At 39.2% G+C, this 12951-nt stretch overlaps 1 long non-coding RNA gene across 1 annotated transcript; it reads right to left on the bottom strand.

The window, feature by feature from the left end:
- LOC109830087 lies at positions 7460–9280 on the bottom strand. Its single transcript, XR_002244207.1, has 3 exons — positions 8371–9280; positions 7908–8129; positions 7460–7735 (listed from the first exon to the last, which is right to left on the bottom strand). It is a non-coding gene; the product is annotated as an uncharacterized LOC109830087 (long non-coding RNA).

A 12951-nucleotide genomic window follows, 5' to 3' on the forward strand; every position in this document is an offset into this window, starting at 1 on the left:
ACATTGCTCGATGTTCCAACTCTACTGGTAGGTGGCAAGCTTTCCCAAACACTAATCTGTATGGTGACATCCTCAAATTGGCCTTAAAAGCTGTTCTATATGCCCATAGAGCATCACACAATTTTATAGACCAATCTTTTCTGTTATGATTAACAGTTTTTTCTAAGATTTGTTTGATCTGCCTGTTTTTGACCTCTACTTGTCTACTGGTTTGGGGGTGATAAGGAGTTGACAATTTATGTGTGATTGAATATTTCCTCATCAAAGCCTCGAAAGAACCGTTACAGAAATATGTACCGTTATCACTAATGATCGCTCGAGGTACTCCAAACCGGGCAAAAATGTTCTCTTTCAAAAACTTGACAACGACCTTGTTGTCATTAGTTTTGCAAGCTACCGCCTCAACCTATTTTGACATGTATTCAACGGCTACTAGAATGTAGACATTTCCAAAGGAATTTGGAAATGGTCCCATGAAATCGATACCCCACAGATCAAAAAGTTCAACAGATAAGATAGGTTGTAGGGGCATCATATTTCTTCTAGTGACCTTCCCTAAAAGCTGACAGCGGTTACAGGTTTTGCAAAATTCGAATGAATCCTTAAACAGAGTGGGCCAATACAGCCCAGATTGGAGAACTTTTTCAGCAGTTTTTCTCGGGCCAAAGTGACCCCCACAGGCTTGCTCGTGACAAAATGATAGAACACTCCTAGTTTCTTCTGTGGGAACACACCTCCTAAAGATCTGATCAGGACAGTATTTGAATAGATATGGATCATCCCAGTAAAAGTATTTTACTTGGGAGAGAAAACAGGATCTATCATGTTTGGACCAATGAGAAGGGATCTGGTTCATGACTATGTAATTCACAATGTCAGCGAACCAGGGAACAGATTGGATTTCTAGGAGTTGCTCATCTGGAAAATGTTCGTTGATTGGGACGGTTGATGTTGGTGCATTTGGGAGTCGAGAGAGGTGATCTGCTACGGGGTTCTCTATTCCCCTTATGTTAAGAATTTGAATGTCAAACTCTTGAAGAATGAGAATCCATCTAATGAGCCGTGCTTTAGCATCCTTTTTGGTCAAAAGATACTTTAGTGCGGCATGATCAGTGAAAATTTTGGTTAAGGAACCGATGAGGTAGGACCTGAATTTTTCTAAGGCAAAGACTACAGCTAAAAACTCTTTCTCTGTGACAGAGTAGTTTTGCTGGGCATCATTCAGAGTCCTACTGGCGTAGTAGATCACATGCGGTTTTCCATCAAACCGTTGTCCTAAAACAGCACCGATTGCAGAATCAGATGCATCACACATCAGTTCAAAGGGTAAGGTCCAGTCCGGTGCATGAATGATAGGAGCTGTGGTTAGCTCCTTTTTCAGATATTCAAAAGCTTTGAGGCAGTCGGGAGAGAAGACAAATGATGTATTGTCATTGATCTTCTTACTGATGTCTTTATGCAAGTCATGAATGCGAGATGCAAATGCAGATGCTGACTCAGATACTCTATGATGTGCAGACACGGGGACAAGATCTATAGGCTGTCTAGGTTTGTAACCATACACGACTTCAGCTGGACTGACACCTGTAGACCTATTAACAGAGTTATTATAAGCAAATTCAGCAGTAAGCAAATATTGATCCCAACTCCTAAGATTCTCACCAACTAGCGATCTCAAAAGGTTACCTAAGCTCCGATTGACTACCTCAGTTTGACCGTCAGTCTGGGGATGAAAGGCCGTAGAGAATTGAAGTTTAGTTCCCATTTTGTGCCAAAGGGTTTTCCAGAAATAACTTGTAAATTTAACATCCCTATCTGACACGATTGTTTTCGGAAGCCCGTGCAGTTTAACAACTTCGTTGAAGTATAGCTTGGCCACATGAGAAGCGTCGGAAGTTTTGAAACATGGTATGAAGTGGGCCATTTTGGAGAAGCGGTCCACAACAACAAAGATAGAATCGTGTTTTCTAATCGTTTTCGGGAGTCCTAACACGAAATCCATACTAACATCCTGCCATGGACAATTTGGCACAGGGAGAGGAGTGTACAAACCAGTGTTCTGTTTACGTTGTTTTGCCAATTGGCAGATGTGACATCTACTCACTAGTCTAACAACGTCTCGTTTCATACTTGGCCAATAGAAGCGACTTTCCACTGCCTCGACAGTCTTGTTATTTCCAAAATGTCCTGCAAGGCCTCCAGCGTGTAATTCCCAAATTAAGAATTCTCTCAGGGAGGTGTCAGGAATACACAACTTGCGAAAATGGAAGAGATATCCATCCTTCAGGAGAAAGCCATCAATTTCACGGATCACTCCATCATTTAGCAAAGTATAAACTTCGCTAAAATCAGGGCACGATTCATATTGGTCTTTGACTTTCTCAAAACCAATAACTTCTGCACTCAAAGTGGAGAGGAGGTGCATGCGACGACTGAGTGCGTCGGCGGCTTTATTTTCTACTCCCGCTTTATGTTTGATCGTGTAGGTATAATCCTGGAGGAACTCAACCCAACGACCATGTCTAGCGTTCAATTTCTTTTGGGAGTGAATATATCGAAGAGCTTCGTGGTCAGAATATATGACGAATTCTTGTGGGAGCAGATAGTGACGCCAGTGTCGAAGAGATTGTATCACCGCATAGAACTCTTTATCATAGGTGGAATAACGTTGCCTAGTATCATTCAGCTTCTCACTAAAGTAAGCAACGGGATGTCCTTCTTGAGACAGGACTCCACCTATACCAATACCAGAGGCATCGCACGCGATTTCGAAGACTTTAGAAAAATCGGGCAGGCGCATAACAGGAGCCTGCAACATCCTTTGCTTGATCTCTTCAAATGCCTTGGTAGCAGCTTTTGACCACTCGAACTCACCTTTCTTCAAGCAATCGGTAACATGGGCCATGATGGTACTGAAGTCCTTGATAAACCGACGATAAAAAGTAGCGAGTCCGTGAAAACTTCGAACATCTCTAATGCTCTTGGGTTCGGGCCATTCTTTGATAGCTCTGACTTTCTCAGGGTCAGCGGATACTCCTTCAGACGAGACCACGAATCCTAGAAAAATGACTTGCTGTGTAAGAAAAGTACATTTCTTAGGATTAGCATAAAGTTGCTCTTTTCTCAACACGGCACAGACTTGACGCAGATGGTCCACGTGCTGCTCACGAGAGTTACTGTAAATAAGGATATCGTCAAAGTACACAACCAAAAATTTTCCAGTGAAGGGGCGGAGTACTTGAGTCATCACTCTCATAAAGGTGCTCGGAGCATTAGTCAACCCAAAGGGCATGACCATCCATTCGTACAATCCATCTTTGGTCTTAAAAGCGGTCTTCCATTCATCACCGGGACGGATGCGAATCTGATGGTAACCACTCTTTAGATCAATCTTAGAAAAGATAGTGGCTCCAGACATAAGGTCAAGCATATCATCCAACCGTGGAATGGGGAAACGGTATTTCACCGTGATCTTGTTAATCGCACGGCTATCCACACACATACGCCATGTTCCATCTTTCTTTGGCGTCAGTAATGCGGGGACCGCACAAGGGCTCATGCTTTCTTTCACAAAGCCCTTCTTCAACAATTCATCAACTTGCCTTTTCAACTCTGCATGCTCATTGGGATTCATCCGATAGTGAGGCAAATTGGGAAGGGATGCTCCCGGGACTAAATCAATTGCGTGTTGGATATCACGCATCGGGGGTAATTGGTCCGGGAGGTCTTCAGGGAAGACGTCAGAAAATTCGTCCAACACAGTAGCGACTTCTGGGGGAACCACGTTAAGAGCCTGATTCGAAACGCTATAATAAAAGAAATGCAACAGGCCACTCCACAAGATGTGCGATAACCTATGTTGCGTCGGTACGGATACAGGTACGGGACACGACATTTTTTTAAAAGGTAGGGTACAGGGACACGATTATCTAAATATTTATATACACAAATTATATATTGACATTACTAATTTATATGAAGGATAATAAGAATTAAAATTCCTATAATATGTTTATGTTTCTTTATTAAGTGGATTATAAATTAGAAAATAACTAGCTTTTGAACTAGACATCCAAACGAACCTTCAAAATCATCATTTGGAACCTAACTTGTGTCCAACGAGTTTTAAGAAGTGGATGTGAAGTGTAGGATATATGTCCAAAAAATGTATGATAAGTATCTTTAAATTAATACATGTATTTATAATTGAGTACATGCATGAATAAATGTATGCATTTATGCAAGGAGTATCCAAGGAATTTGGATACAGGTATGTGTCGGGTAGGGATACAACTTCAGATTAGAATTACCCAGGTAACAAAGGCAACAACAAAAGAAAAATGCACTGCATGAGAAATCTACATATTAGTCCACTTGATATTGTAAAGACAAAAGGAAGTGGAAAAAGGATTAAAGGAGGAAAGGAAACTACAATGTAGATAGCAGCAAAACCATCAAAATTGTGTTGTTGTTGCAAGAAACTAGTGCATCATGATACTCATAATTCCTCGATGAAAGAGAGGTTACTATACTCTTGTTTATTACATTTGGAATATTTATTTATTTTATTTGGTTAATTTTAATTCTAATTTTCATGTAGAATCTCATCTAATGAACTCGAGGGGCATAATTTCAATGAATCACAATCTTCGGTAGCTCTATCGGATAATCAATTGGGATCTGAGGAGACATGGAGGGTTAATCTTTTTATTTATTACAACTTTTGTATTTTTTTTCCTATTTAAATAACTCTTTAACTTCAAGTGGTAACATAATATGAGACTTAACCTTATGTTTAATGTTATTATCAATGTGTAATGCATGATATATGATTAATTTGATGGAGATGCTCCTTTATTTTCTTATTCTGTTGCTTTTCGATGGACTTTTCATGTCATTGGTAAGTCTATATAAACAAAGCGCCATATTGATTTAGAGTTTTTTCATGAATTTATACTTTTTTTTATTTTTCCATCTTAGGTTTTGGATTGTCATCTATTAGAAGACAAAGTTACAAATAAAGGACTGAAAGCTTCATTTAGGCACTTATTTATTAGAGACTATTTGTCTTAAAACGTTATCTTTTTATTATCGTTAAATTTTCGTGTTGTTTAGGTGTATAAACTACATATGGAGGCAGTGCAGATTGTTTTTTGCTTGAAAAGAGTAATGTTTAAAAAAAATATTTGGAGGGAGGTACTGCACTTTTTTCCAGAGTTCTTTTTCCTTTTGTCAATTATCTTACTATTTTTTATAAAGAAATAACTTGACGCATAAAATGTATAGGCTTACGAGCAGCTAAAGGTTCTTCATGATGCTTGTAATTTTCTTTGTCGTCGGTTCTTTCTTCTCACTATTTGATAATTTTTTTGAGATGTGTATTGACAAGTCAAGTTGGAACAAAACTCGAACTGAAGTATATGGCTCGTCTTAATAAGGTCACAGTTTTCTATGTTTTTTTTAATGTTTTCTTTTCAGTGAGTTCATCTCAGAAATTTATAACCATGTTTTTTAATTCTTTCTATTTTTATATCAGCGCAAAACGTAAGTTGTCTAGTTGTATGATTGTTATATTAATTTGGTTCAAGGTCATTGTCTTTTGATCAAGCTTGCATTTACTCAATTTTCATGAAAAATGCTAACCACTTATAATGTTGCTTTCTTTGACTCATTGTTCACAAAGATGCTAACTTTATAAGACATCTTTAATTAATAGTTTAAAAGATAACCATACAATAATTGAAGTGCAAGCTTACTCTCACAATGCTTTAGTTTAATTACTTTTATCCAAATTTCTACAATTCTTAACAACTATGTCTCTAATTCATGTTAAGTAATCAATTCATCATCAATTGTTAAAGGGACCTACAGGAGTATTCTCGCTAGTCAGAATCATCGCAAGTCATCATCGTCGCATTCTACATCAATTGTTCAAGGGCGATTGTTTTTCATGAGGTGGCATCTTTGCTTGCTCAGCTGAAGATTTTAGTGAAGGAATATGAAGTGGAAGAAAAGGGAAAAAAGGAAAGAAAGATGAGTTTAGCATAAGGAGGACCTATTAAATCGTAGAGAAGATCCTGAGTAGAAAAATCAAACAAGCATGGGGACCACTAATTTTTAGTTAATTAACCAATGAGTTTAAATCTAACAATTAGTTTTAATCTAATGATGTAGAATGGTCATATCACGTTAAGCAAACTATCTCACCATATTGTTTCTCTCTATATACACACAGATATATAAAGATTAATGGGTATAGTGATGCGAAACAATGTGATGCAGGTATGAAGATTAATGACAACAATGTTTCGCCAAATCAGCGATCGATCTAGGCAGGAAGCTCAAGAATAAAGTGTAGCCTTCGATGGTTTTTAAGCAAAAGTTGCAATGTACTAAGTTCAAATCTTTTGTAATGATCCAGAAAATAAATGTAATGATTCGTTCTTTCAATACAGTTCAAAGTGTAATATTTGGATAAGTAAAAGTACTTAGCAACAGATTCACTCGCTCACTTAATCAAACTGAATACAGCACAGATACGATTGATAATAATATTGATAGCAACATGCAAGCAATAGCAGTTCCGTAAATAACTGGGCGAAAGAAAGTTGAACCTTCGTCGGGTTGAACTGGTTCGATGGGAGGCTCCTCTGGTGGTGGTTCGTACACGCCAAAAATGAGGGGAGGAAGTTCTCCACCGAGGGCGGCGTAGTTCGGATGGAGCGGTGTATCTGGATGGAAACGCCGATGCCACGAACTGATTCCCAAGCTACTCTCTACGCTGTCAACGATCTGATGAGTCACACGCTCAACGTATTCGGGCACGCTCTCGAATGACTGATAATCAAACCACGGAGAAATCTGTAAATCTGCGATGCCGGTCTCTGGATCTAGCACAATTCCATCATCAGCATCAGGATCAGCCATACACCAACGGTCAACAGAATCGAGCAATCCCAAATGCAGATCAATACAAATGAACCCAAAATAAACAGATCTGAACCCACTTGGTTCGGTTCGGATCTGAACCAAACAAACCCAACAAATAAATAGGAAAGAGGAGGGGTCTGAACAAATCAACTCAGATCCAAGACTTCCTTCGTTCGTTGCAATGGAGAGGAGAAGGGCACGGACCGAAAACGGCGGCGGGGCGGGTGAAGTCGGGACGGCAGCGCTCGGGTGGAGCGGGCGGCGTTCGAGGCGGATCAGGATGGAGGGCGTTCGGTCGGGGAATCCGGCGGTCGGGTCGGAGGGCGAGGGAAATGGGGTTCTGGACGTCGTCGGATTTTGGGGAGGTGGGTTTTTAGGTTCTGGGGATTTTGGAGCGGGGATCTTGGTGGCGGTGGAGGTGGGTTTTGGGGAGTGGCGGGTCTTGGTTCGTCGCTGACAGGGGACGGGGAACGGGAGGCCGTGGTGGTGCGGTTGATGATGTTGGAGGGGGAGGCGACCGTCTCTCATAACCAAAATACAACCACTTAACTAATTAGCTGCCAAATGAAATTCGAAATTCAAAAATAAATTCAAATTTCAAACTAATTTATTACAATTGAAATCAAATCCATAGTGCTGCAACCTGGCGTCTCCTTCGCTGATAAACTCGGCGAAAATCCCGTGTATGTGTCCGGATGTCCCCATCAATAAAACTTTAGGATATGAATACATTTTGGGAGACAACCATAACATAATTGTAAATGTCTGTAAGTGTGTACTCAGGTTTACTATACATTACATGAATCTGTAAGTTGAAAATGACAAAATGAGAACCATACCTTGAATTAACTTTCACCAGATTTCAATAAATAGGTAACAGCACAGTAGAAACATAACAACAAGTTGTGATTGTTGAATTATGAAAAAATATTAATTGTAATAGCCGACTGTTCCATTTGAAAGAAAAAAAATGTTACCTCTGATATATCATCGAAGTTGTTTAGCTATGATTTCTGTATTAGAGGTCTCCTTCATAAGAAGAAACTCCAGAGATAATCCAAATATGAATGAAGAGACTCCCTGAAGAAGACGTCTCCTCCCAATTTCCATAAAAAGGAAAAAGTGATAAAAGGACTATCGAGAAACTCAACAGGCTTAATTGATTCTGTTCCTTTTCGTCGGCCATTGTGAAGCATCTCCTGAAATTACCAAGAATAGAAATGTCAGTTGACTATTGTGGCTGTAAAGGTTAAATTTTAAATAGATGGTCGTTAGCAAGACATGTCAAGAAAGAAAAAGTCACACATGTCAAGAATTTTGAAACAGTTATATCCTGTTTACATGATCATATAGCAGTCTATCAAGTAAAGAACCACACCATTAATCTAATTGATATGCATATAATTTATATGAGTATATGATTATTTGTAAAACATATACCAGTCTGTTGCACATCCACCAGCCCTCTTTAAAGCATTGGATGCAATTATCATCTGATGAATCTTAAGCAAGGAAAATAAGACCACTTCTCTAATAAATCAATCTCCCAACATAATTGGCAATCCGAAGGATTGAATTTAACCCCAACAAGGAACTCTTCGAACCAACACTGTCAAGTTCAACGCAACTAGACTGTCTATCTAATTGGATCCAGATCTACTTCACGATTAGCCTGTGCTTTGCGCAATCATCAATTTCCCACTTGCACAGAAAATGACTTCAAACAGAGTTGTTTGTAAGCTTCATCAAAATGGTCTCAGCCAAAATGGAGCTCCTGATGTTTCCTGAAATCATCTAACCAATACGCTCATCAAATAAACCCTCAGCATAGAGGATTAATCATGCAACCACAACACTCAACATTTTGAATACCCTGCACGATCTCATCAGATACTTCAGGGTTTTAAGCCCAATGCTGACCTCGACAAGTACTCAAAACACAAATTTTTTGAACATGATTGCAGCTCCCAAGCCAAGATTTCACATACCCAGAATCAAATTTCTCTCACCCATTTCATCGAACAACTTGAGGGCAGCATCAAGAAACCCAGGTTTTTTAAATGAGCCATGCCCAACTGATCTTGAGTAGTTAAATGGAAAATCTCTCTGTGCATAACGGACACAAATCAACGGATACTACTTTAAAGAACTGAGTTGGTAAAATTACCAGAAGTTGTAGCCCAAAAAAGGCTCGATATAACTTCAATTTCAATCACCAAAGAGATGTAGGCTCACCAACCACACACTTTGTATTTCCTCGAAAAATCTGAATAAAGGGAAAGATACACTTCGTGACAGTAATTTTTTTTTTTCCAAACTTTATTTTTCACTTTGTGCGTTCCTCGGGGCGTGCTTTCCACGTGTGTAGGTAAGTACGCTACAAAATGTGATAATTATTCATACTTTTTTTTAGTCATTATCATTTTCTTTTTTAATGATCCATTTCATTTGGCAAAGAAAATGGATTTGTCTTCATTAGAATACCACGGTATAGATAAAAAAAAATTATCTACAATTTCAAAACATGTGAGTATTGTTCCGAATCATATAAGAACATCTCCAACAGCTTCTCCAAAATTTTCTCTAAAATGGGGAAGCAAAAGTCATATTCTCCAACTAATTTTTACACCAACTCCAACAGCTTCCCCATTTTAAAGAATCCATTTTTTTCTCCAAAATTTTGGAGAATGCTGCAGATTTGGGGAAGCTTCCCCATTTTTTCTCCTTCATCCCTATTTTGGGGAATGAGATGGGGAATCTGTTGGGCCAAAAACCTAACTAAATTCTCCAAAAATGAGAAATGGGAAAGCTGTTGGAGATGCTCTAAGAGTAGAGAAATGCTAGCCACGGTCACGAGCGTACCGCACGCAGTGCACTCATAACGGTAGCAAGCACGCCTCGAGTATGGTTGAAAATCTCAAACCGTGCTCTTCAATCTTTATTTTTATGACTTTTTTTACTGAAAATCTCTTAATAAATATAGGTTTCTTTAATTAAAAGAAACTTAGGTATTATTAGCGGATGATCAGCGCTTAATAAAGAACTCAAACAAAAGTGGCAATAGTTTTTCACATCAAAAAAGGTTTTCATTTCAACGGACACAACATAAACACCTTTCTCCTTTCTCTGGTCTGAAAATAATGCGTGTTTTTCCAACTTCTCATTTTCTGTTTTCTTTTTAACAAGCTTTGGTGCCTATCTTGTTAGAATTAAACATTTAATTAGATTTGTCATATGTTAGATTTTTTTTTTTAAAGGATCATATGCAAGCATATAGAAACACCAAATTCAAATATTTTAAATCACAGGCATGGGACGTGCCTAAAATAAACTCCCAGAATGTGAAGACGCTTCTTAAATTGTGCCTTCACGATCTCAGCCTATGCCCCTCAAAGAAGCTCATACCCTAAAAAGATCTACATCTCATAAATTAACAATAATACAACAATTACATCTGATCCACACAGCTTTAGCTCTGCAGATACAGGTTAAATACATTTGAATACCCAGTAAAAAAAAAGAAGGAAAAAAGGGAACTAAAAATATTATACATGACACTTTGTATACCATGAGAAGAAGATTATTTATAGTACAGATTCATCGGCTGAGCGGCTTTGGGCAGAAGATCTCAAGCTCGCATGGGAGGATGTTTACCCGTGTATTCAATCACCTCAAATTTCCAAGTACAGGATGCAAACAAACCAGCTTCCGTAGCTTTCCAAGCTTTCAAGTACCACGGTGACTACGAATCGCTCCAACGATCATCATCTTCTTCTTCATCACTCCCTGCACATGCCTGTAGAAAGAAACATATTAGGCATATCTACGACAAGCAAACTATACGCTGATAGATATGTTGCATAATGTATAAACAACTCTTCATCGAGCAGTAGTCCCTGAGGATTTTCTACAAAACCCGACAAAAATTTAGCTGTTGGACCCAAACTGGCCTTGATGAAGGTGTGGATCCAACAGCAATCACATCCATAAGAACCATTCAATGTCTGCTCTTGCGTCTTACATTGGTAACAATTTGTTTCCAGTTCTATCTGGTGATGCCGGAAGGAAACTGTTTAATATTGTATAAAGTAGGAAGCACACCTGGCGGATTGCATTGGCCTTCTCCAAGATGGCAGCAACCTTTAGGTTTGTCTGAGGAACCCCCTTAAAATTTGGCTTCTTTGAGTCTACTGGTTTAAGGTTGAAGGACTGAAAGCGCAAAGACATCCATAGATGAGCTACAGGTCATTTTGAAGAAAAATATGTAATTTCAATGTAAAAAACTGACTTTATTCTTTATCTGGTCGAGTAATGAATCTTTCTCGTCTTCCACCGGATTGACTGAAGGACGATCAAGCTCTGATACCTTCCTCAACTGCAATAACATGAAAACTTTAACGACCCAAACATAATAACAAATTTCCTAACTAATAATTTCTAGAGAAAGAAGCATCATCATTACCATGCTTTTATCATGAGCAGCAACGGCCTCAATCAGAGGATCTCTAGGTCGATCACGAATAGAACGATACCTCGGCTTCTCCCCTTCCACTGTTGGTACCATGAAGTTGTACATGGAGGGTGTATTCTCTCCCATTGAATATAAAAAACCATATGGAAGCATGTTTGGCCCCCTAGCTACAAGTGGAGCTGGCAAGTAAGGATGTTGCATACTTTCACCTCCATAAACTCCGTAATTATATGGTTGTTTCCACTCTTCTGGAAGTGGTCCTACCAACAAAGGGTTCAGAGGTGGCATTGATTCTGTAGCTATACTCAGGTTTCCTTGCTGAGATCTCTTCAACTCTAAACGCGACAATAAATGGCCAACTTGAGGCATCCTTTGGTGTCCGTGATGACCCTCTTCAAGTGTTGGAACTGATACAAAATTACTGCTTAAAATCTTTCCATCTGCTGCATGGGGTGCTACTTGAAATGGACTTGAAGGGATTGCCATTGCTCCATCTAAAGGTAAGGTTCTGTGCTTACTCTCTTCATTTGGGATCCATGGTAACTCGGATGATGGTGCTACTTGAAATGGATTTGACGGAATTGCCATTGTTCCATCTAAAGGTAAGGTTCTGTGCTTACTCTCTCCACTTGGGATCCATGGTAACTCGGATGATGTTAAAGGCAGCACAGTTTCTTTCTCTAAAATTAAAGATCCGTGCTGGGACCTCTCTTTTTCTGCCAATGGCAAAGATATAAAAGAGTTTCCTGGTTGAACCATGTCAACTGCAGTTGTCACTGAACCTTGTGGTCCTGTTCTTACTTCCATGAATGGACTGGTTACTAGTTGAGACCGAATAGTATCTCCAGACAAAGAGCTCAATGGAAGTTTTCCCAATCTCCACTGTAAGGGGGGAAGTGGAGGAAGTGGTGGTGCTTCAATGACATTTTGCGATTCATCAACATCTTGTGACTGAAAACTGGAAGTCGGCCCTGAGCATGATTCTGGTATTCCCTGCATGCTAGTTTCTGAAGTGGCTTGGCTAGAGCTTGCAATGTCAGTTTCTTCAAAATTAGTTTCAGAAATGTCTTGGCTAGGACTAATGATGGCATCTACCAGGCTATTTTCAGAAATGGCTTTGCTAAAGCTTAAAACAGAAGTTGATTTGCCTGGCCACATTTCTGAATTTTCTTGCAGGCTAGTTTCAGAAATAGGATGATCAATGCTTGTAGCAGAGGTTTCATGAATATTAGCTTCAGAAAAGGATTGGCTGGAGCTTGTATTGGACGACACTCCTGTAGCTGAAATAGAGGACATAAAGGATACAGAGATTTCAGAACTACATCTAGATGCAATAGAAGACTTATACTCAACTTTCTCCAGCATGCTGATATTCAGCAAAGGTATATCAACTTCATTTGTCTTACCATCATTGACGACACAGGGCACTGGTTTTGATGGTTGGGCTGCAAGGTCACTAGAGATTCTTCCCCTGAGATTCTTTTCACTCCTGCAGCTTCTTTGAAATTGGGTATCTGAAGCCTCGAGATGCTCACCGTCTTGTTCTGGAG

The sequence above is a fragment of the Asparagus officinalis genome, chromosome 2, assembly GCF_001876935.1.
Source record: "Asparagus officinalis chromosome 2, Aspof.V1, whole genome shotgun sequence".
NCBI lineage: Eukaryota > Viridiplantae > Streptophyta > Magnoliopsida > Asparagales > Asparagaceae > Asparagus > Asparagus officinalis.